The following is a 23,852-nucleotide window of genomic DNA, read 5'->3' as shown; positions in this document are numbered from 1 at the left end:
TCCACCTGTAAAATAAGGGATTAGATTATCTTTATTGCTATGTTCACCTTTAACATTCTCCAATTCAATATAAACACCCTGAAAATCGTCCCTGAGGAAGGGGTCATTCTGATTGCTAGACGTGAATTTGGCACTTAGAAGAAGCCCAAGTTGTGGAAGTGATACAGAAAATGTCAATAAGGAACAACAGGAGACTTTGGCTGGGGACGGTGGCTCACGCTTGTAATCCCAGCACTTTGGGAGGCTGAGGCAGGCAGATCACTTGAGGCCAGGAGTTCGAGACCAGCCTGGCCAAAATGGTGAAACCCCATCTCTACTAAAAATATGAAAACAAATTAGCCAGGTGTGGTGGCATGCTCCTGTAATCTCAGCTACTTGGGAGGCTGAGGCAGGAGAATCTCTTGAACCTAGGAGGCAGAGGCTGCAGTGAGCCCAGATGGTGCCACTGTACTCCAGCTTGGGCGACACAGAGACACTCAGTCAAAAAAAAAAAAAAAAAAAAAAAAAGGAAGAATAAGAGACTTCAAACATTCTATCTGGGGAGTAGAAAGAGGAGTTCATTGTCAGAATATATGCATCTCACACAAAGGATCATCATTAAAATCAAATTACTCATGAACAATGAGTAGGACTTTGTAATATTTCAATTGCATCAAAACTGTCCTTGAACAAAAAAACATACTTCCTCCTCCATTCAGGTAAGAGTATAGCCTGTGTCATCCCATGCACTGTGGCATTTGTTCACTGAACTATTGTCCTTCTCAAGAGATGGTTTTCCACCCTAACAAAAATAACTATGAATCATTGATTCTGTGAATATTTTCTCCCTTGCTTTTTTCACAGAACGAATGACAAATTTCCATATATTTATTTCTTAAATAAGCAAAAGTTACCATGAACCTGAAATGGTCTATACTACAAATGCAAACTGTTGCTTTGTAAATGTCAGTTGGGGGTAACTATGAGTTTCCAATTAGGATCACAATTCTCCTAAGGAAAGGATATTCTCCATGAGTAACAGGGGGAAAAAGTTTCACAGAGAATGAAAAGTCTACCGATATTTTGAGGGTTTTTTTTTTTTTAATTTTTTAGTTTTTAGAGTTGTTTTTCCTTTAGCTACACCTGCTAGAATAAAATAAAGTTTTGTTATATACAACTATTTATATGCCTTGAAAACTAAAAGAAAAATATTACCCTAGCATTTATTTTCATAGCTTTACTCTAGTGACTATGAGTGATTTGTTCAAAACATTTTATGTATGTTTCCAGGTTTCCAAAGGCCAAAGAAAAAAACAAACAAACATTTCACACAGACATAAAATGCTTTTTATCTGTTTCCTGTTAAAGGATTATTTTTATAAACATCTGTGTACAATCTAGTCTAACATACAGTTCTTTCTTTATGAAGCTGCTATGAATAGTAATTTTCATCTCTATTACAATGTTCTCACAGGGATTCTTCTCCACTGAGATCACTTACTACACATTCTTATAATGGCTTGGCGAACTAATTGTCCAGAAAAATGTAATCTCCTTGAAGGCAAAGTCCATAACTGGTTCTCTCAATAAGTAAGTTATATAAAAGAAAAGCAATGAATATGTTCATTCAAAGGGAATATATATGACATTTGCAAAATATATCATATCCCCCCAAAAAAATTGTATAGAATTCTTCAAGGTCAGATTTGTGATACAGAAATCCTATAGTGATTTTAAATGTAGCAGTAGAAGGCTAATGTTTCTAAAACATTTACAGCTCTAAGATGCTATCATAATAGACTTTGTTTTGGGTTTTTTTGGTTTTTTAGTTAGTTTGTTTGTTTGTTTGTTTGTTTTTGAGACTCAGTCTTGGTCTGTTGCCCAGGCTGGAGTGCAGTGGCATGATCTTGGCTCACTGTAACCTCTGCCTCCCGAGTTCAAGTTATTCTCCAAGCTCAGCCTTCCAAATAGCTGGGATTACAGGCGCCCACCACCACGCCTGGCTAATTTTTGTATTTTTAGTAGAGATGGGGTTTCACCATGTTGGCCAGGCTGGTCTCGAAATCAAGTGATCCGTCCACCTCAGCCTCCCAAAGGGCCAAGATTACAGGCATGTGCCGCCATGCCTGGCCCAGACTCTTTAACTCCTAACCTATTATTTATTTAACTAAAACTTCAAAGTTTTCATTCTTGGAATTCCAGGAATGAAAATCACTTCTGGTATTAGAGAAGAACTTTATATATACACATATATTATATTTTATATATATATAAATACCATATTATGAAATGAGGAAATTGAAATCAAATGTCTCTCAAGATCTCCTATACTTTATTACTTTGCAACTGCTTAAAATAAAATAATCGAAGGCTGCTAGAATTAGAAGGGACCTTGGAGTTCTCCAGTCCAAATCTCTCATATTGCAGCTAGAAGAGCCCCAGCAGGCAGGTGCCTCACCCAGCAACTTGCTAACTCCTTATTCAGATTCCATGGGGGAGCTCAGGCCACCTGAATGCCACTTGGGCCACCAGTATTTCACTTTTCCATTCAGCCATCAAGTATCTTCAGTTTTAGCAAAGTCTTAATCATTCAACGAAAAACAAATGAATGGGATTTTTGTTTGTTTGTTTGAGACAAGGGTCTCACTTTGTCACCCAGGCTGGAGTGCAGTGGCCCGATCTCAGCTCACTGCAGCCTCGACCTCCTGGGCTCAAAGGATTCTCCCACCTCAGCCTCTCAAGTACTTAGAACCTCAGATGAGCACCACCACACCCAGATAATTTTTTAAAAATGTATGTTGGCCAGGCATGGTAGCTCATGCCTGTAATCCCAGCACTTTGGGAAGCCAAGGCAGGTGGATCACATGTGGTCAGGGGTTCGAGACCAGCCTGGCCAACATGGTGAAACCCTGTCTCTACTAAAAATACAAAAATTAGCTGGGCAGGGTGGTGCACATCCGTAATCCCAGTTGCTCTGGAGACTGAGGCAAGAGAATCGCTTGAACCCACTAGGGGGAGGTTGCAGTGAGTCGAGATCGCACCATTGCACTCCAGCCTGGGTGACAGGGAAAGAATCTGACTCAAAAAAAAAAAAAAAAAAAAAAAAAAAAATTGTAGGCCTGGCACGATGGATCACCTGAGGTCAGGAGTTCGAGACCAGCCTGGCCAAAGTGGTGAAACCTCTTCTCTACTAAAAATACAAAAATTAGCAGGGCGTGGTGGTGCACACTTGTAGTTCCAGTTACTTGGGAGGCTGAGGCAGAGAATCACTTGAACCCAAGAGGCAGAGGCTGCAGCAAGCCGAGATCACGCCGCTGCATCCCAGTCTGGATGACAGAGCAAGACTCCGTCTCAGAAAAAATAAATAAATAAAATGAAATGAAATGAAATTTTACTAATAATCTTCACGAAATCTGAACTTTGGCTTTACCTTGCCAATTTTTCAAAAACACCATCACAGCTTTTAGAAAGACAAACAATAGTTTGATGACTTAATAAATTACAGCCTCAACAAAAGCTAAATAGAAAATTCGGTTACAAGATCTATAACACAGAGAGACCACCTCTGCTGGGCCAACTTAACGGCTCCAGGGGACAAACGTCAGTCATCAGAGTTCTCTCTGCAGTAACATTTCCCGGCCTGGAAGCACCAGAGCGAGCGGCGTTCTGGCACTAACGGTGCAGCACCGCCACCTAGTGGTCTCTTGAAGGACTCACGCGGCCAAAACCTCAGTCCTTGGCTCTTGTGGTTTGCCGATCTTTTAGATTATCCGGACCAAGATGTGGTCCTGAAAATACTTCCACCTTATTACGAGGACGCCTCTGATCCACAGATTACAATCCATCTAACAAAGAAGAGTCATCTATGATAAAGCCAAGTGGGACCAGAAACAATTTATTTTGTTGAGCAGAAACCTCAATCTTCGTATCTTTCATTTTAAATAAATATTTTTTTAAATTATTTTTAAAATTATTTAAACAGCACTGTTTTATTTCCAGCTGCTTCCTATGTATAAAAGATGGCAAAATTGGAATTTACAGCAGCAATCTGAAGTGCAGCATTTTACAGAAACCTTCATGAGACAGAAAAAAGAACACAAAAATGAAATGGGAAAATACAGCATTTGTTTGACCAGTATGTATATACTAAAGTTGACAACCTGCACCAAAGAGGCACTTGATTATCTCTGAATATAGGTAGAAAAAAGAAAATACGAGATATTTTTCCCCAGGTTTGTTTGGCTGTTAGTGATATGTGAACTTGAACTTCATAAAAGTTCCTGTTCTTGTGCTGTGTTTGCTTGGACTCATGTACTTTAGATGTAAGCTAAAACGACATTCCTTTTTTTTTTTTTGGTTTTCTTTTTTTGAGATGGAATCTGGCTCTGTCACCCAGGCTGGAGTGCAGTGGCATAATCTCAGCTCATGGCAACCTCTGCCTCCTGGATTCAAGCAATTCTCCTGCCTCAGCCTCCCAAGTAGCTACTTTGTGTATTTTTAGTGGGGACGGGGGTCTTGTTATGTTGCAGAGGCTGGTCCCGAACTCCTGGCCTCAAGTGATCCATCCTCCTCGGCCTCCCAAAGTGGCGGGATTACAGACATGATCCACTGCGCCCTGCCCAAAACGACATTTTTAAAAAGAATCTCCTCACCCCTGAGGACCAATGGCTGAAGAGTGAAGCCTGAAGGAGTCTTCATTGGTTCGTGGATCCCAAGTTAATGGCCAAACTTCGCTCTTCACAGTCTATCTCCCAAGTAGTTCATGCATTCTATTCCCCATAAGAGAAGCCTGCAAGTTCTCTGCAGGGTGATTTTCCACAGAGAAAGACCAGAAAGTAATTTCTAACAACCTTTTATTTGATTAGTGTAAGAGTGAATTTGGTAATTTCAGGCAGGAAAAAAAAATAGAACTGCTTGAGTCAGTGCCTTAGTAAGAATTCATTTATGAGAAAGAAATCCAACAAGTCGTGTCTGGGTTTAAAAAAACAAAAACCATGAGTGCAAACAACCCTGCTGCAGTCCGAGACTCTCCCACTTTCTGCGTGTAGATGACTCTTCCAGACACTTGCCAGCAGTTACTGGATGATGCCTCGTGTTGAAAGTGACCTTGGGCTTTTATAAACCAGGAAATTGTAAAAATGGATCTTCATTCTACAAGAGAAGTTCTGAAAAACTCCTTGCACATCTCAGGCTATTCTTCATTTCTGCACTTCATGAAGGAACAGAGTGTCCCTGGGAACTCTGGGTAGCCTTGTGGAGAATGAGCTTCCCTAAGCTGCTTGTCCTTATCCTACAGGTCAGAAATACAAAGCATTGCCTGAATTGCCAATGTCACCTGATAGTCAGTCAGTCAAAAACAAAGGGTGAGGCCGGGCACCGTGGCTCATGCCTGTAATCCCATCACTCTGGGAGACCAAGGCAGGCAATCTCAAGAACACCTGAGGTCAGGCGTTCAAGACCAGCCTGGCCAACATAGTGAAACCCCATCTCTACTAAAAACACAAAAATTAACCAGCCTGTAATCCCAGCTACTCGGGAGGCTGAGGCAGGAAAATCACTTCAATCAAGGAAGAAGAGGTTGCAGTGAGTGCAGATCGTGACACTGCACTACAGCCTGGGCAACAGAGCAAGACTCCATGTCAAAAAAAAAATAGCAAAAAAAACTTAAATAAATTCTCAGTGCAGAGGTTTCTAATATACGTGTGACCAATTCTAGAAACAATTTCTATAACAGTACAGGTGCTAAAGAGAATGAGAACTAAAGCTGACTCCGGAAATGGCTACGCAAAGCCTAAGAGCCAAAAAAGGAAGGTTTTTCTTCATTATCATTGATCATCCTCTTCTATTTTTCTTATTCACAAAATTAATAGATGCTTCCTTGGTAGCTTCAAAGTGAGACATTTGCTGCACCGTTTCCTTTAGAAGAAAAGAGGAAGGGATTTAGTATCGCAAAGGAATTTAGAAAATAGTAGCCTTATTCTGGAAATTGCCCGAACCCAGTTTATGAAAAAAGAACCACCATAAAGGCAGGCAACTCCCTTTGATCGAAAAAATCATTAATATCAGAATAAAAGTTAGAAATCAGCAGCTATGTCATTACTTCTCGAGTATGCCCAAATATTGTCATTTTAGGGACTAATTATTCTTTTCTCATTATTTTCTTTCTCATTATCATTATTTTTTCAGTAATGATACTTGGTAAAAAAAAAAAAAAAATACACATTTTGCTTTCAGGTGAGGCTCAATATCACTACCTTCATTCTGATTTTTTGAAATGATCTAGAAGCATTTTTATTTTCCCTTAATTTTCCCCAGAGTCATAAGGAAATGTCAGATTTCCTTTTGTTGGGCAGCCTTGCAAAAAAGAGACTCTTGAAAGACACGAAGAGAGAGCTGGGAAGGGGAGACACCGTGCACATGGCCTAAAGCACATTCCACCTTTTTATTCAAACGCTATGGCCCATGCACTTTTGCTGTCGTGTCTTGCCATCTGCGTCCTTATCATCATTGGGAAGGAAAAGCAAACTCAGGGTCAAGCAACTAGATGTTAGATCAGTCTGGGTCACGCTTTAACCTTTGTCTGATTAAAAAAAAAAAAGAAAAAGAAAAAATTATATAAAAATAAAAATAGAATAGTCCGGGATCTCCTTTTATATAGCAAACCAATGATCTTGGTTGCTAAGGATACCTTTTCACCACAAATATATAAAGTAGGCAGACTTTGACAAAAGATTAGCAATACTGAATGGAATCTTACAATGAGGCTGCCTGTTTCATACTGTTTTTCTTAAGCCTGAGTGTTGTTTTAAAATGGTATTACACTTATAAATGGCATCACAAGCTCAGCTTGTTCAAAAATAATTTCAGGAACCTAATAAATCAACCTTAATAAAATCAAATTCTGCAGCCTAACCTGCAAAACTAGAATTACTACAGTTAACGCTAGAATTTTTAGAATTTGTACACAGTTCCAAGTGAAGTCGAAACCGGGACTGAATTTACCACACTGACTGCCTGAAAAGCTAAAATTCACTACATTCTGCTAACTTGAGCTTCATTTCCTGCTGCCTGGTCACAGCCTAAGAGATCATTCCACACAAAAGGAAAAGGAAGAGGGGAGAGAAAATAATTGCAATGCTAATTCTCTTTCTATACATTATATATGGACTTTATTTCTTGGACCACGAGAAATGAATCCTTAAAATTGTCAAAACAAGAGTAACAAGCTACAACTAGTAGCTTATTAGAAAATTGTCAAAACAAAAGACTAAGAAGCTACAGGTCATCCAGAGCATGCTACCACTCTAAGAATGTCTACATGAAAAAAAAAAAATGGGCATAAGAAAAATGCTGGAAGTCACATAACTCATGAGATTCACATATCAAATAAAAGATTCATCAAAAAACACATTGAGCCAGGTGCAGTGGCTCATACCTGCAATCCCAGCACTTTGGGAGGCCAAGGTGGGAGGATCACTTGAGGCCAGGAGTTTAAGACCAGCCTAAGCAGCATCACAAGACTCAGTCTCTACAGAATTTTAAAAATTAATCAGGCATCTGCAATCCAGCCTGGGCAACAGAGGGAGACCGTGTCTCCCAACACACAAAGTGTGAGCATTATAAAAGAGGGTGCTTTCAAGACAATGTCATCAGAACCCTCCTGAATAATGGAAGTCGGGATTCAGAAGATGAAGAGGCTTCCCTACATGGGACCAGGCAGGTCAGGAGCACAGCCACCCAGATCCACTCTCTTTCTATTTCACATCAGTATCAAGGCCTCCACTACATCTCTCTCCACCTAGCCACCAGTGGGCCACGCACAGGCTTCCCTGGGGCCCCACAAGCAACATTTTTAATAAAAATTGAGCCAACATTTAAAAATAAAAACATCTGGCCGGGTGCGGTGGCTCACGCCTGTAATCCCAGCACTTTGGGAGGCCACGGCGGGCGGATCATGAGGTCAGGAGATCGAGACCATCCTGGCTAACAGTGAAACCCCGTCTCTACTAAAAAAAAAAAAAAAAAAATACAAAAATCAAAACATCTTATACGAAACAAAGCCCAGATTTCCTGCTTCTATTAAAATGAGAGGCCAGACAAGGTGGCTCACCCCTGTAATCCCAGCACTCTGGGAGGTCGAGGCAGGTGGATCACTTGAGTCCTGGAGTTCCAGACCAGCCTGAACAACAAAGTGAGACCCCGTCTCTACAAAAAATACAAAAATTAGCTGGGTGTGGTGGCACATGCCTGTAATCCCAGCTACTTGGGAGTCTAAAGTGGAAGGATTGCTTGAACTCAGGGAGGCCGAGGCTGCAGTGAGCCAAGATCTCACCACTGCACTCCAGCCTGGGCAACAGAGTGAGATGTCTCAAAAAACAAAAACAAACAAACTAATCTGCTGGCAGTGAGCAGCAATGTGCCAGAGCTGTGCCCCCATCCCCTGCCCCGCCCACCCAACACACTAGAACAAACTAACCCTCAGTTTTCCAAACATTTCAAAGACATGAATCCTGGAAGTATCCACATACGATTCCTCTGTTGAGGTGAAACCTAATCAAACTATGTTTAATCCCTCCAGAAATGAATCCTCTATGATTTGTTTTTAAGATGGAATGTCAGTAAACCACTGCATTTTCAACATATGTGCATTAGGTGATATTATGATATCATAAGGTCCAATGTCAAACATGTTTTCCTTTCTTTTAAAACTTACTGATGAATTTTATTTTTCATAAAAGTCAGGTATGTTATTTACAGTTAGTTCTATACTTACAGACAGTTATTAGAATAAAAGATGAAACATATGTATTATTACACATACACCATACATATTATCAAAATGAGTTTTAAGTTTTTTGCTTTTTGTTTTTTGTTTTATTTTTTGAGATGGAATCTCACTCTGTCACCCAGGCTGGAGTGCAATGGCGTGGTCTCGGCTCACCGCAGCCTCTGCCTCCTGGGTTCAAGAGATTTTCCTGCCTCAGCCTCCTGAGTAGTTGGGACTACAGGTGCGTGCCACCACATCCAACTAATTTTTGTATTTTTAATAGAGATGGAGTTTCACTATGTTGGCCAGGCTGGTCTCGAACTCCTGACCTTGTGATCCACCTGCCTTGGCCTCCCAAAGTGCTGAGACTGCAGGCATGAGCCACCACTCCCAGCCTCTAAGTTTTTTTTTCCTCCTGGCTACGAAGATGCAGAAAACTTTCTAAGTTCTCAATGACACTAGTTCATTTTATTTTTTATTGACAATCTTTATAACCACTGTTTCCATTTTCAGTTAGTTCATTTATAAATTCTCAGAAGCATGAAACCAAATCATTTTCTCAGTCACTAAAAGCTTCCTAAGTTTTGGGTTTTCTTTTTCCTAAATTGCTACTTTCAGGCTGGATGTGGTGGCTCACACCTGTAATTCCAGCACTTTGGGAGGCCGAGGTGGGAGAATCACTTGAGACCAGGGGTTCGAGACCAGTCTGGGCAACATAGCAAGACCCTTTCTCTATTTTTAAAAAGACAAAAATTAATTTATTAATAAATTGCTACTTTCAGCCAAACTCAAAATATCTCCTCTTTTACAAACCAGCCTGCTACGTATTCTGGGCGAATACGGGAAGCCTGACATTTAGCTCAATCTCCATAGAAAAGGATAATGCTCTACACTATGAAAATGAAGGTGTTCTCACTTAACCCAGGATGAATAGGCTTGCCCCATTCTACTACCACTGTATTACTTACAATGTTAAGCCTCACTTTGAAAAAATTTTTTCATTAATTTAGTAAATGAGAAAATGAATCACCGAAAATGTTAATATAATGCATGATTTACTGTATTACAAATAAATTGGGCTGGGCACAGTGGCTCATGCCTGTAATCCCAGCACTTTGGGAGGCTAAGGCGGGTGGGTCACCTAAGGTCAGAAGTTCTAGACCAGCCTGGCCAAGATGGTGACACCCCATCTCTACTAAAAATATAAAATTAGCTCGGTGTGGTGGCACATGCCTGTAATCCCAGCTACTCCAGAGGCTGAGGCAGGAGAATCACTTGAACCTGGGAGGCAGAGGTTGCAGTGAGCTGAGATCGCGCCAATTCACTCCAGTCTGGGCAACAAGAGCGAAACTCCATCTCAAACACAACACACACACGTATATTGGACACTCCCCATGCTTCAGGTACACCAATTCCAAACACAAAGCTCAGCAGCAAATCTTTCTTCTTCTAAACCAGGTTCGTGTTTGAAGTAATAACATGAGGGCTATAGGAATAACTTTTGCCCAAAAGTGCTTCCCCCAAAAGAATACTGAAATTACTTTTCCCATTAAAAATTCTGTGAATGATGATTTATCTTCCTTCTACCAGTCATTATTAAAAATAGCTAATTTAAATTTTATGAAGTAACTCAGAAATCTAACTGCCAAAAACCCTGAAGAGAATGAAGATACCTTCCACTTTGAATGACAGCACCTAATGACGTGTTATTCTTCTGTGTAATGAATAGAGCAGCCAAAAGTCTGACATGAGCTATACTATTGGCTTCAGCCTCACATCCAACCCAAGAGGAAGGCTCAGCACTCCTTGGCTCTATCCTGATCCTCTGTGGCTTCTCTAGGGGTTCCTTCCTCAATAATCTCACTCTTGCCCTCCAATCTCATCAAAGCTACTCTTTTCCAAAGGACCCAGGGGGAACCGACCAGACAGTTTTGTATGAAATTCCTCAAATTCTAACCACAAATGTATTTATGGAATAGACAGAAAACCTGTGGTGGGTTCATGGTGAGAAGAAATGTTACTGTAGGAGGTGGAATTCTAAGATGTACCCCAAGATTCTTGCTCCCTGGTGTACAGGCTCCGTGTCATCCTCTCCCCTTGAGCATGACTGTGACTTGAGCCTATGATGGGACAGTTACTCTCATGATTATGTGACATCCTGTGACCAATGGGATTTTGCACATGTAATTAATGCCCCTTAGCAGCTGACTTTGTTGTGTGTGTGTGTTTCGGGGGGGTTTGGGGATTTTTTTTGAGACGGAGTTTTGTTCTTGTTACCCAGGCTGGAATGCAATGGCACGATCTCGGCTCACTACAACCTCCACCTCCCAAGTTCAAGTGATTCTCCTGCCTCAGCCTCCTGAGTAGCTGGGATTGCAGTGCCTGCCACCACGCCCAGCTACTTTTTGTACTTTTAGTAGAGACAAGGTTTCGCCATGTTGGCCAGGCTGGTCTCGAACTCCTGACCTCCGGTCATCCGCCCGCCTCCACCCCACAAAGTGCTGGAGTTACGGGTATGACCCACCACATCTGGCCTGTGTTTTTATTATTATTATTATTTGAAAAATTGCTTAATTCGTTGCCAACATTTTTTTAAATGGGACACTTCACCCGCTTTGTTGAAAATATCTGGTACCCTGGCCCAGCATTCCTGTGTGTCCACAGCCAGCTGGAACAGTCCCCATACCTGGGGCCATGCTCTCCTGTAGGCCACAGTGCTGAGCATCTGTGTTTGAAACCCTGAGCATCAGCCATCAGACAGAGGCTGACCCAGTTGGAGGGTGTTATCGCCATCCCCTGAGGGCCCCAAAACTTATCTATCTCAGATATAAGAACTTGGCTCCCCACCATCCCAATTGGGAGATAAGGGCCTGGAGGACAGAATGGCAATCCACCTTTATTAGAGAAAACCCTGCACTGTAACTGTTTTAAATAACATATGCCCTACTCCACCCAGTGACTGGTGGGCTGCCGGGCATCCTCAACTCAGAATGGTGGTGTCTTCCAGCTTCTGCTGCTGGCTAGCAAAACTGTAGTAGTTTTCGGGGCCCAGGTCCCACTTCTTGGTGTAGTCCGCATCTGTTTGAGTGTGTTGAGGAAGAGGATCCAGGTGCCCTTGGTGAAAATGATTTTCTTGTAGGCCTTCTCAATGCACTCGGCCATCTCATCCCTGATAGCGTCAAGCAGGATGTGGATGAAGGTGTAGCTCTTGGCAGGGATGTTACCCTTGGCCAGGAACACCTTGTTGTAGCCGCCCTCCATCAGGTATGGCTCCAGGGACATAGAGTGCTTGATGTAGACATTGGTCTGGATGTCCTTGGCAGGCAGCCACTCCAACTGCATGTGGAACTCAGCCACCCAGTCCTGGGACAGCAGGAAGAGGAGGCAGAGGCCCAAGAGCTGGTGCATGTAGGCTGACTTGGGTAGCTCTTAGCAGCTGACTTTCAATCAATCAAAAGGAAAATTATCCTGGGCGGGCCTGACCTAATCAGGTGAGCTCTTCAAAGTCCCTGGGCCCATCCTGAAGGAGAGATTCAGAGGATGAGAGAGATTCTTCCACTGGCCTCACAGGAGCAACTGCCATGTTGGAGAGAGGACCACAGGGCGGAAAACCACAGGCAGCCTCCAGGACATGAGAAGGGAGCCCAGTTGGCCGGCAACAAGAAAGCAGAGACCATCATCCAACAACCCTTAGGAACTGAATTCTGCCAACAACCCATGAGCTTTAGATGAAGACCCTGAGCTCCAGGTGAGATTGCAGACCTGGTCGAAACCTTGAATTCAGCCTTAGGAGACCCTGAGCCCACGACCCAGCTGTACCTGCAAGTTTAGACTCTGCTGGTCCCCAGGTCCTGGTTCCCTGAAAGGGTAACACTTCTTCCAAAGGACTAAGTAAGGGGTTCCACTGAACCTAGAGCTTCAACTGCCATTTGGGGCTTCTCATGCCAGTGAATCAGAAAGCATGTAGGAGTTATATACTAATGGCAGCAGTTACCCCTGGTTATCCTGAGGAAATAAGATTACTTTACCTAATAGAGGCAGGGGAGAGTACGTCGGGAACTCAGGGATTCGCTAGGCCCTCCCTTGTTTCCCTACACAGCAACCATACCTGGCAAGAACACAGGAGTTAAGGGCTCAGGTCCCTCACAGGAAAAGGTCTGGGTTTCCCACTGGACAAGCAATGGAGACTAGCAGAAAGATTAGCCAAGCGTGAGGGGAATTTAGAATGGGGAATGAGGGAAATGGTGAATATCAGTTCCGATCTGGGTACCAACCGCAGTAGAGGAAGCTGTAGCGTGAGCTTCCTGCCACCTTGTTGCAAGTCTAGCTTTTAGAAATTTCGATTGGTCATCCCAGAGGAATTGGTGACAGAATGCCATGAACCAGTTGTGGGGCATGAATGAATCCGAGTGGTGCAAATGCTGGAAAATAGTGACGCCCCCAATGTGGGCCCATATCTCCGGCCTCTTAATGCAGCCAGTCTGACTTCCAGCTGCTAGCACCCATGTCCCCTACTGCAAGCTGGAATGCCACCAAAATATGCCCATGGGAGCAAACTTTAGCCAGTGACTGACAGAGGGAAGCGTACACAAATATGCCCCAGTTTCCTTGACTTCCAAGTCAGAATAAAGTGGAGCTTCCTGGTGGGGCATGGTGGCTCACACCTGTAATCCCAGCACTTTGGGAGGCAGAGACGAGCGGATCACCTGAGGTCAGGAGTTCGACACCAGCCTGGCCAACATAGTGAAACTCTGTCTTTACCAAAAATACAAAAATTAGCTGGGCGTGGTGGCACGTGCCTGTAATCCCAGCTACTCGGGAAGCTGAGCCAAGATCGTGCATGAGAATTGCTTGAACCCAGGAGGCAGAGGTTGCAGTGAGCCGAGATCACACCACTGCACTCCAGCCTGGGTGACAGACCAAGACTCCGCCTCAAATTAATAAATAAATAATATAAAGTTGTTGATCTTTTACCATATCATTTAACATGTATAAAGATAAAATATATTTTGTATATAAAATATGCATGAAATAAAATAGATTTATTTATTTATACATATACATACAAAATTTTTAGTGACATAAAACAATTTCTTACATTTCTTGACTCGTAGCTCGGCTGGGCATTTCCTCTGCTGGACTCGCTCATGTGGCTGCAGTCACCTAGAAGGTCGTTTGGACTGGAAGGTCCAAGAGGGACAAATTCCCACATGCAGTGAGTAGTTGGTACTGCTGTTGGCTGGGTGCCTCAGTTTCCCTCCATTTCAGTCTCAGGGGAGGTTTCATAGAGGGAAGGTAAAAGCACAAAGCCTCTTAAGGTCTGGGCTCACACAACATCACTTCTGCCATGTTTTTTTGAAATTCGTTTTATTGAGGTGTAATTTACCATGAAATTCACTCATTTGAAGGGTACAATCCAATATTTTTAGTAAAACTACAGAGTTGTGCAACCATCACCACAATCCAGTTGTAGAACGTTTTCTTCACCCAAAAAGATCCCTCATGCCCATTAGTAGTTAATCTCCATTTCTACCCTCAGCTTCTGACAACGACTAATCTACTTACCATCTTTAGAGATTTGTCTTTTCTGGACAGTTCTTATAAATGGAAGCATTTAATATGTTGTCTTTTGCATCTGGATTCTGGCTTCTTTTACTTAGCATAATGTTTCTGAGGTTCATCCACATTGTAACATGCATCAGCAGTTTGTTCCTTTCTGTGGCAGAGTAATATTTCATTGTATGAACATATAACATTTTCTTTTCGTTCGTTTGACTCCCGAGTAGACTCCCGAGTAGCTGGGAGTATGCACCACCAAGCCCGGCTAATTTTGTATTTATAGTAGAGATGGGATTTCTTCAGGTTGGTCAGGCTGGTCTCAAAATCCCAACCTCAGGTGATCTGCCTGCCTCAGCCTCCCAAAGTGCTGGGGTTACAGGCATGAGGCTCTCTTCCCGGTCAGATCACATTTTCTTCATTCATCTACCAGTTGATGGACATTTGGATTGTTTCCAGTTTTTTGTCATTACAAATAATGCTACTCTGGGCCGGGCGTGGTGGTTCACACCTGTAATCCCAGCACTTTGAGAGGCCAAGGCAGGTGGATCACCTGAGCTCAGGAGTTCAAGACCAGCCTGGCCAACGTGTGAAACCCCATCTCTATTAAAAATACAAACAAAAAAAAAGCTAGCTGAGTGTGGTGGCACATGCCTGTAAATCCCAGCTACTTGGGAGGCTGGGGCAGGAGAATCACTTGAACCCAGGAAGCGGAGGTTGCAGTGAGCTGAGATCTCACCACTGTACTCCAGCCTGGGTGACAGAGTGAGACTCCATCTCAAATAATTAATGATAATAATGATAATAATAATGTTACTATGAGCATTCATATGCAAGTCCTCACGTGCACATATATTTTCTCTTGGGTAGATACCTAGGAACGGAATTGCTGGATCACATACTGGAAACATTCATTGTTTTCCAGAGTGGCTGCGTTATTTTACATTCTCACCAGTAATGAAGGGTAATCTAGTTTCTGTACATCATCTCCTCTTTTTTATTCTAGAACAGACTCCATCTCCCCAATTATTTTCATGAAATTAAGTGTTTTAGGCAACCTGGCTAGTTGCATTGCATTAGGTGACGCAAAAGTCATTGCCGTTTTTGCCATTACTTGGTTTGGGACTTGCTTATGTGGCAGTCATCTAGAAGGTCGTCTGGGCTGGAATGGCCACATAAGCAAGTCCAAAACCAAGTAATGGCAAAAACCGCAATTACTTTTATACCAACTAATACAATCTCCCACATTCCAGATTTGACTTTATTTCTTTGTGATATTGTTTGGCTTGTTTCTCTATCCCCTGTATTTCCAGGAACTGGAAGTAAGACCTAAAGACTTCATCTTATTCAGGTTAACATTTACATCAAGAGTCATATACTGCCTGATGGGTCCCCTATTAGTAATTTTTAAATTGATTGCTGTATTGGGGTAGTAAAAGCCAGATGTCTCCATTTTAAAGGGTTTTTTTGCCCTTTGAAATTAGCAAGTAACCCATGGGAAAATGCCATGCCTATTGCCAAAAAATAAGCCTAAAATAAAAACAGGAAAGGGTGTCTTAGATAACTTACAAAATATTAAACCTGAAAATGACAATTGAAATTAAACATGGGACAGGGACTCAAAAATGAGGACTCATACCTATAGTGCCAGCTGCTCAGGAGGCTGTGGTGGGAGGATCACTTGAGCCCAAGAGTTGGAGGCCATGGTGAGCTATGATCATGCTACTGAACTCCAGCATGGGCGACAGAGCAAGACCCTGTCTAAATAATAATAATAGATTATTTTAAAGAACCATATGTATACTTAGCATCTGTAAGGAATCAAGCAGTACAACTGAGTACTCATTTGGCCCTGAATTTTCTGACAACCAAAACATAAAGCAAAGATATTTAGTTAGAGGGCCAGGCGCAGTGGCTCACACCTGTAATCCCAGCATTTCTGGGAGGCCGAGGCAGGTGGATCACCTGAAGTCAGGAGTTCAAGACCAGCCTGGCCAATACGGTGAAACCCTGTCTGTACTAAAAATACAAAAATTAGCCAGACATGGTGGCAGACGCTTGTATTCCCAGCTACTCAGGAGGCTGAGGCAAGAGAATCGCTTGTACCCAGGAGGCGGAGGTTGCTGTGAGCCCAGATCACGCCTCTGCACTCCAGCCTGGGTGACAGAGTGAAAGTCTGTCTCAAAAAAAAAAAAAAAAAAAAAAAAAAAAAAAATATATATATATATATATATATAAAGTTAGAGGGCTCCCTTCCAAATGGAATAAGGTACATGAATTGTTTCGTAGAAGTGAACGGGACTTCAGCAGGAATTTCTCACAGGGATGCTTATATAAATACCTCGAATAAGGTAATGAATAATTATTCTAATGAGTATGAAAGCCCAGACATTTGTGTACCTTCACTAAAGAACCAGTCCTCTGTATCTGAAAAGAACGACCTCCTCCACCAAACATCCAGTTTCATGAGGCAGACCCTAAAGAGTGAGAAAAGGAGATACCTGTCATTCCTGCGGGATCAATTAAAGCAGCTTTAGTAACTAGTAAAATGACAGATGTTACAAACAATTTCGCCTAACAGTGTTTTTTTGGTTACTTTTATATTGATATTTCTAAGGGAAATAGGATTACACATACACACACACACACGCCCACAGAGAGAGAGAGCGAGAGTCAAAAATTATTTCTAGAATGGACACGGTGGCTCACGCCTATAATCCCAGCACTTTGGGAGACCAAGGCAGGTGGATCACCTGAGGTCAGGAGTTCAAGACAAGCCTGGCCAACATAGCAAAACCTCGTCTCTACTAAAAATACAAAAATTAGCCAGGCTTGGTGGCGCATGCCTATAATCCCAGTTACTAGGGAGGCTGAGGCAGGAGAATCACTTGAACTCAGGAGGCGGAGGTTGCAGTGAGCCAAGATCACACCACTGCACTCCAGCCTGGGCGACAGAACAAGACTCTGTCTCAAAAAAAAAAAAAAAAAAAATTATTCCTGGTCACCTAATATATTACAGTCAGATAACAGATACCGTAGAACACTAGACAAATATAACTCCCACCAATCTTCTTTCACATTAAAATTGTTCCTTTCTCTCTCTTTCTCCCTCCCTTTCTCACCAGATGTCACAAGCAAACTTCTATCAAAAGCTGAGTTGCAACCAACTCGTAGTGGTGAGTGAGTAAATGTCAGTTTTCTGTGTTGTGAGTAGAAGAAAACACACGTCTTAGGCCCCAGACATGCAGACGGCAGGATTGCGAGTGTTGGGAAAATGGAGAAACGTGATTTATATTCTTACCAGAGACAAGCCTGTCCTGCTTCCTCAGGGGTGCCACCAGAACCAATTATTTCTCTCAAAAAACAGCTTTGGGTCCACTCAGAAACTCAAAGAGAAGGGCTTTGTTCATAAATCCATATCATAAAACATGGAAGAAACACATTTGTCTTCAAAGTGCTGGAACTGTAGTTTTTAGAGTCCCAACTGAATTTCAGCTTTATTGCTCACTAAGTAGCCCGGAGTTACTAAGGCCTCAAATTTTCTGCTTCCACGTCCTTGAAACAGGGATCGCATCTATCCCCCAGAGTCGTTCTGAAGGATAAAGAAGATAAAGTAAAGAAAGTGCCCAGCACACTGTGAGCCATTCAAAGACTCCTGCACCTCAGCGCTCCCAGCGCCTTTCTGCAGCCCAACGGGTGGAGCTTGTGCAGCAGGAAGACCTCAGGAGGCAAGACAGTGGCTCTTTGTGAAGAGCTGAGCAAGCCCTTGACATAAACTCTGCGAAAAGCTGGACTGGAAAAAGGCTTAGGACTGAGGGTAACGGAGCATTCCACTGCTTTCCCCATAAATATCTGCCATTTCACCTGCACGTCTTAGGGTAGATGGAACTTCTGCCGCCTAAGGAAAGCCCAATGCACAGTGCATTCCTAGTGCCAGAGCAAAGGGCAACAGAGCACGAGGGAGTCACGCACCTTCCACTGGCCCAGGCCCCAGCTCCGAGAAGACTTTGGCCATTTAGCCTGTGGCTGGGGCAGGAATGCAGGCCAAGCTGCCGCAAAAGTAGGAAGTGAAGGAGGAAGGATGAAGTCTTTGGCATAGTAATCTCACTGACGAGTAAAACCTGCCTTGGTGAATATTCTGGGCTCACAATCAAACTAATCACTCGTCTTCCCAGAAGAAAGAGAGAGGGGGGCTGTACCTGCTTCCTCCAACACTGGCCAGAGTGGAGAGGAAGCAGAAGCCCTCATCTGTGAGCTGTGGTGGAAACTGGGTAGAAGGGCCTGACCCTAGCAGTCCCTTTGGCCATTAAAGGAATCCTGATTGCCTCAAAGCCCCTGGGTTTTCAGTACATTGTGTATTAGTGAGTTTATTAGAATTATTTAGTAATGCTGCCAGGCACGGTGGCTCACACCTGTAATCCCAGCACCTTGGGAGGCCAAGGCGGGTGGATCACCTGAGGTCAGGAGTTTGAGACCAGCCTGGCCAACATGGCGAAACCCTGTCTGTACTAAAAATACAAAAATTAGTTAGGCGTGGTGGCAGGCACCTGTAATCCCAGCTACTCAGGAGGCTGAAACAGGAGAATTGCTTGAACCAAGGAGGCAGAGGTTACACTGAGTTGAGATTGCACCACTGTACTCTAGCCTGGGCAACAGAGCAAGATCCCATCTCGAAAAATATATATATACAAAAATTAGCTGGTGTGGTGGCATGTGCCTGTTATCCCAGCTTACTCTGGAGGCTGAGGCATGAGAATCTGTTGAACCCAGGAGGCAGAGGTTGCAGTGAGCTCAGATCAGCCTGGCCAACATGGTGAAACTCCATCTCTACTAAAAATACAAAAATTAGCCAGGCATGGTCCTGGGCGCCTGTAATCCCAGCTAGTAGGGAGGCTGTGGCAGGAGAATCGATTGAACCCAGGGGGCAGAGGTTGCAGTGAGCTGAGACTGTACTGTTGCACTCCAGCCTGGGCAACAAGAACGAAACTCTGTCTCCAAAAAAAAAAGAATTATTTAGTAATGGAAAGTGCTAACTCTTTGGGGGTGGGAATAATTAGTATCGTTCTCTTAAAGGCTGAAACTTGTTTTATACATGCAAAAACTTTCGCAGAGTTCTTTGTTCCTCAAGGAGAGTGTCATTGGCACTTGGGAGGGGTGGGGGGACAATATTTGGTTGTGTCCAGATCCCATACTGGCAGAGAATTTAGCATCCCTGGTTCCAAGATACTAAAGGCCAGCTGTACCTCCCTATTCATTATGACAGCCAGAAAGGGCCCCTGTGTGGTTCCAAATGTCCCTTGGAGGGTTAACCCCCCACCTTACTGAGAATCACTGGCTGATGGGCAGATGCTCTTGCTAAAAATAGTTAATCAACAAGTATCAATTTATTTTTGTAGCTATTGGTTCATGATAAACAAGCCAAACGATTTCATGATATTTATTTTTCTGTTTGCTAAGTTAGCAAGAATAAGTACCCTTTATGTAACAGTTTTACATATTTGATTAGCTAACACATAAAGCACTTAATATCGTGCTCGGCAAACTCTGAGCACTCAGACAGCTACAATTTTCCTTACTAGTACCATTATTAGTTATACTTGACTCTTAAATATTTGTTAAAAGGAAGACCAAAAGTAGCAATATTGTATACCATTTTGAACTTAAATTTCCCCCGAGAAGGATTATTTTTATATTTTCCAATTCCTACATTACCACTCTCATCTCCCCAAGGCTCAATTTCCTTACCTATAAGGTAGGGATGCTAGTAATGACACTGTGGGGTGATTAGGAAGCTTAGCTGAGTTATGTGTGTGAAGGATCAATGAAATCAATGAATGATAGCACCTAAACATACTTCCTCCTGGGTTACCTTAAAATGTATACGGGAAAAAAGGTGGAGATAGGGGGAAAAAAAAAACAATCAAAAAAACTCAGCTTCAAACATTTTTATGTAATGAGAGTCCAACCAACAATACACATTCATATACATTAATGTACATTAATGTGTATCCCAGTCACCTGGGAAACTTGTTACAGTGCAGATTGTGACTCAGTAGTTCTGGTGGAGGGCACCTAAGATTCCCCATTTCTAACAAGCTTCTAGGAAGAGGTTTTAGAGTCCAACAGAGCAGGATTTGCACTTGATTCAATCAATAATTATGTGACAAGTTATATTTGAAACTGTTTCCATATGAGTAAAATGGTGATAATAATACACGTCTTACATAATCAGTATGATAATTATATAATACAGCATATGTAAAGCAATTAGCATATTGTAGGCACTCAGTATAAGTTCTGCTTTCCCACCCAGAAGAAAACTACTAGAGTTTTAAAAAGATTTATCAAAATAACAAAATTTCATTTCATTTTGGGTGGAAAAATTACTCATGAGGTTGGAAAAACGCCTACTTTTTCCTCACATTTTTGTTATCATTATCTTACTCTTTGATTTAGTAATGATCAGACGCACTTTTGAAAAGCAACAATATTGAGGGACAGAATGTATTTTACAAAGAAAAATGATCACTTTTAATTTGGTCTAAAATAGTTACTTCAAAATGAAATAGGTAAAGAACGACTGATTATTAAATTGCCGATTTCTTTTCAAAAAGTAGCCCTTCAATCCTGTATGTTAATTTACAGTGTTATCAGCTCACAACAATAAATTTGCTTGGCCAAATGGTTTTCATTTGAGTCAGGCCAGTATTCCCAGAAAAATCGTCCATAGGTCCAGCCTCTGCACACTAGGATTCCTGTGGTTGAAGGTTAAAGCACCCCAGTGCCAATCCTAGTGCACATTTCCTAAAATTCTTCAGCAAGTTAATGAGGGCCGAAGGGTCATCACATTTGTTCCAGAGATCTGAGAGTTCTAAACGCACAGCAGAAAGAAGTATGTGCACATTAAAGCAGGCCAAATGGGACTAACCAGAAACATGGACCAGGAGAAATAACATCTTCCTGATGTTAGGGAAGGTCAGCCCGGCCATCCCCGTCACCTACTTTTCCAGAAGAGCGAATAAGGAAGTATCTAAAACTTCGGCTCGGGGTGCTGTTTGGTTTGGCTTGGTTTCCTAAAATTGTTCCTTTGTAAACAGATCTGATTAAAGCACAAGAGGAAGTTGAGAGGGTCACGATTTTTGCATTTGCTGCCCCTCCCATCACATTTCAGAAGAGGAAGTTTAGTCAGGAGGAAATGAATTCCTGCCTGGTGCGGTGTCTCACAGCTGTAATCCCGACACTTTGGGAGGTCAAGGCAGGAGGATGCCTTGAGCCCAGGAGTTCAAGAACAGCCTGGGCAACATAGCAAGACTGCATCACTAAAAAAATAATAAATAAAATATAAAATAAATAAGAACCTCATCACTTGCCCAGGGAGCTTGAAAGAAAGTTTCAAGCCACAGTGGCCACATTACTGTTACATCCAAGATGAGAGAGGCCTTGGTCTCACCTAGACTGGTAGACAACATTTGTAAAATGGAGAGACGAGAGGAAGAAATAAAAAGTCATCCAGACGTACATGGTGATCTGACTGCTGGAATGAAATTAAGTAAGGGTTAAAATCTACTGAAAGAGCTGGATCGGGCCTGGTGCAGTAGCTCATGCCTGTAATCCCAGCACTTTGGGAGGCCGAAGTGGTCAGATCACTTGAGGTCAGGAGTTTGAGACCAACCTAGCCAACTTGGTGAAGCCCCATCTCTACTAAAAATAACAATACAAAAAAAAATTAGCCCAGAGTGGTGGCAGGTGCCTGTAATCCTAGCTACCCAGGAAGCTGAGGCAGGAGAATCGCTTAAATCCAGGAGGCAGCAGAGGTTGCAGTGAGCTGAGATCGCGCCCCTGCACTCCAGTCTGGGTGACAGAGCGAGACTCTGTCTCAAAAAAAAAAAAAAAAGAGCTGGATGATTCACAAAGACAAATCTAAGGAGGAATTAATTCAAAGGGCTAAGCGGCTGGAGAGAGCTGTCAAAGAGCATGTCAAAGAAGTTCAGAGTTCATACGGATTTCCCACTTTGAGTATTCAAATAGAAATTGACAAGAAAACATTCACTGGGAAATTTGACGGGGATCACATGACCCGAGGGAACTAATGTTACTAGGCAGTTTTCTGCTGAGGAGTCTCGTTAGAAACCATCCTAGGATAGATTGATAGGAAATTCCATGATAGGGAAAAAAATGCAAAAAAAAAATATTTAGAAAAAATGCCCAAAATACAAACTACTACTTCTTGCAAGTTGAAACGTAGCAAGAAACAGCATTCCCTGTGTTTTGTGAGCTCTATGCTTGTAGTCAGGTTTCGATTTTTCAAAAGAAATCTGAGAGTTAGAACCACAGCAATTTATCACGATAACCAAGGTGTGAAATGAGGCTAGATACAGGTTGGAGGCAGGTCCTGGCCATGTAAAGAATTTCAGTTTTACTCTACATGCGACTGGAAGATTTTTAAATGTTAGGACTGCTTGGTTATTTTCTTTTTTTTTTTTTTTTTTTTCTTTTTGAGATGGAGTTTTGCTCTTGTTGCCCAGACTGGAGTACAGTGACTGGTACATATTAGGCTTTCATAAAATATTTTGCGAATGAACGAAAGGGAGTAATGTAGCTGCAGGACAGGTTTTTTTTTCGGGGGGCGTGGGTTGTTGTTGTTGTTTTGTTGTTGTTGTTGTTTGAGACAGATTCTCCACCTGTCGCCAGGCTGGAGGGCAGTGGAGCGATCTCAGCTCACCGCAACTTCCAACTCCCTGCTTCAAGCAATTCTCCTGCCTCAGTCTCCCAAGTAACTGGGATTACAGGTACATACCACTATGCCTGACTAATTTTTGTATTTTTAGTAGAGACGGGGTTTCACCATGTTGGCCAGGATGGTCTCGATCTCCCGACCTTGTGATCCGTCCACCTCGGCCTCCCAAAGTGCTGGGATTACAGGCATGAGCCACCACGCCCAGCCAGGCTACCTTTATACTAGAAAATAACGAAGCAGCCCAGGCACGGTGGCTCACGCCTGTAATCCCAGCACTTTAGGAGGCGGAGGTGGGTGGATCACCTGAGGTCAGGAATTTGAGACCAGTCTGACCAACATGGAGAAATCTCGTCTCTACTAAAAATACAAAATTAGCCAGGAGTGGTGGCTCATGTCTGTAGTCCCAGCTACTGGGGAGGATGAGGCAGGAGAATCGCTTGAACCAGGGAGTCAGAGGTTGCAGTGAGCCGAGATCGTGCCATTGCACTCCAGCCTGGGCAACGAGAGTAAAACTCCATCTAAAACAAAAACAAAAACCAAAACCTGTCTTGCAGCTACATTACTCCCTTTCAGCATTCACTAAATATTTTGTGAAAGCCTAATATGTACCAGTCACTGTTCTAGGCTGTGAAAATAAACTGCTGGACAAGACACACAGGGCCACATCCACTGCTACCCTGGATGGTGTCTTCAGACAATGTTTTTAAAGACAGCCCTTCTGGTCGGAAAGTGGAGGCAGACTAGATTTGAGCCCATGCACCCACCTCAGCTAGGTGTCCTTGCACAGGGCACGACCTGTACAAATATTTATAT

General features: G+C 42.7%; 1 long non-coding RNA gene and 1 pseudogene across 3 annotated transcripts in view; both read right to left on the bottom strand.

Moving 5' to 3' along the window:
• Positions 1-3,971: 3,971 nt before the first annotated feature.
• Positions 3,972-23,852, bottom strand: part of LOC119618514 (uncharacterized) — a 32,869-nt gene continuing 12,988 nt past the window's right edge. For 2 of the 3 annotated variants that reach the window (XR_012089326.1, XR_005234828.2), the window contains exons 2-6: positions 17,604-17,894; positions 16,703-16,779; positions 15,942-16,063; positions 13,845-14,462; positions 3,972-5,895 (exon numbers count right to left, since the gene is read on the bottom strand). This is a non-coding gene — a long non-coding RNA (uncharacterized lncRNA). The remainder of the gene's footprint in view (positions 5,896-13,844; positions 14,463-15,941; positions 16,064-16,702; positions 16,780-17,603; positions 17,895-23,852) is intronic. The other variant, XR_012089325.1, reaches the window with a different exon arrangement.
• LOC103222851 (26S proteasome non-ATPase regulatory subunit 8 pseudogene) lies at positions 8,652-12,175 on the bottom strand (annotated as a pseudogene).

This window comes from Chlorocebus sabaeus, chromosome 18 (genome assembly GCF_047675955.1).
Source record: "Chlorocebus sabaeus isolate Y175 chromosome 18, mChlSab1.0.hap1, whole genome shotgun sequence".
Classification (NCBI taxonomy): domain Eukaryota; kingdom Metazoa; phylum Chordata; class Mammalia; order Primates; family Cercopithecidae; genus Chlorocebus; species Chlorocebus sabaeus.
This window is presented reverse-complemented; position numbering and strand designations above follow the sequence as displayed.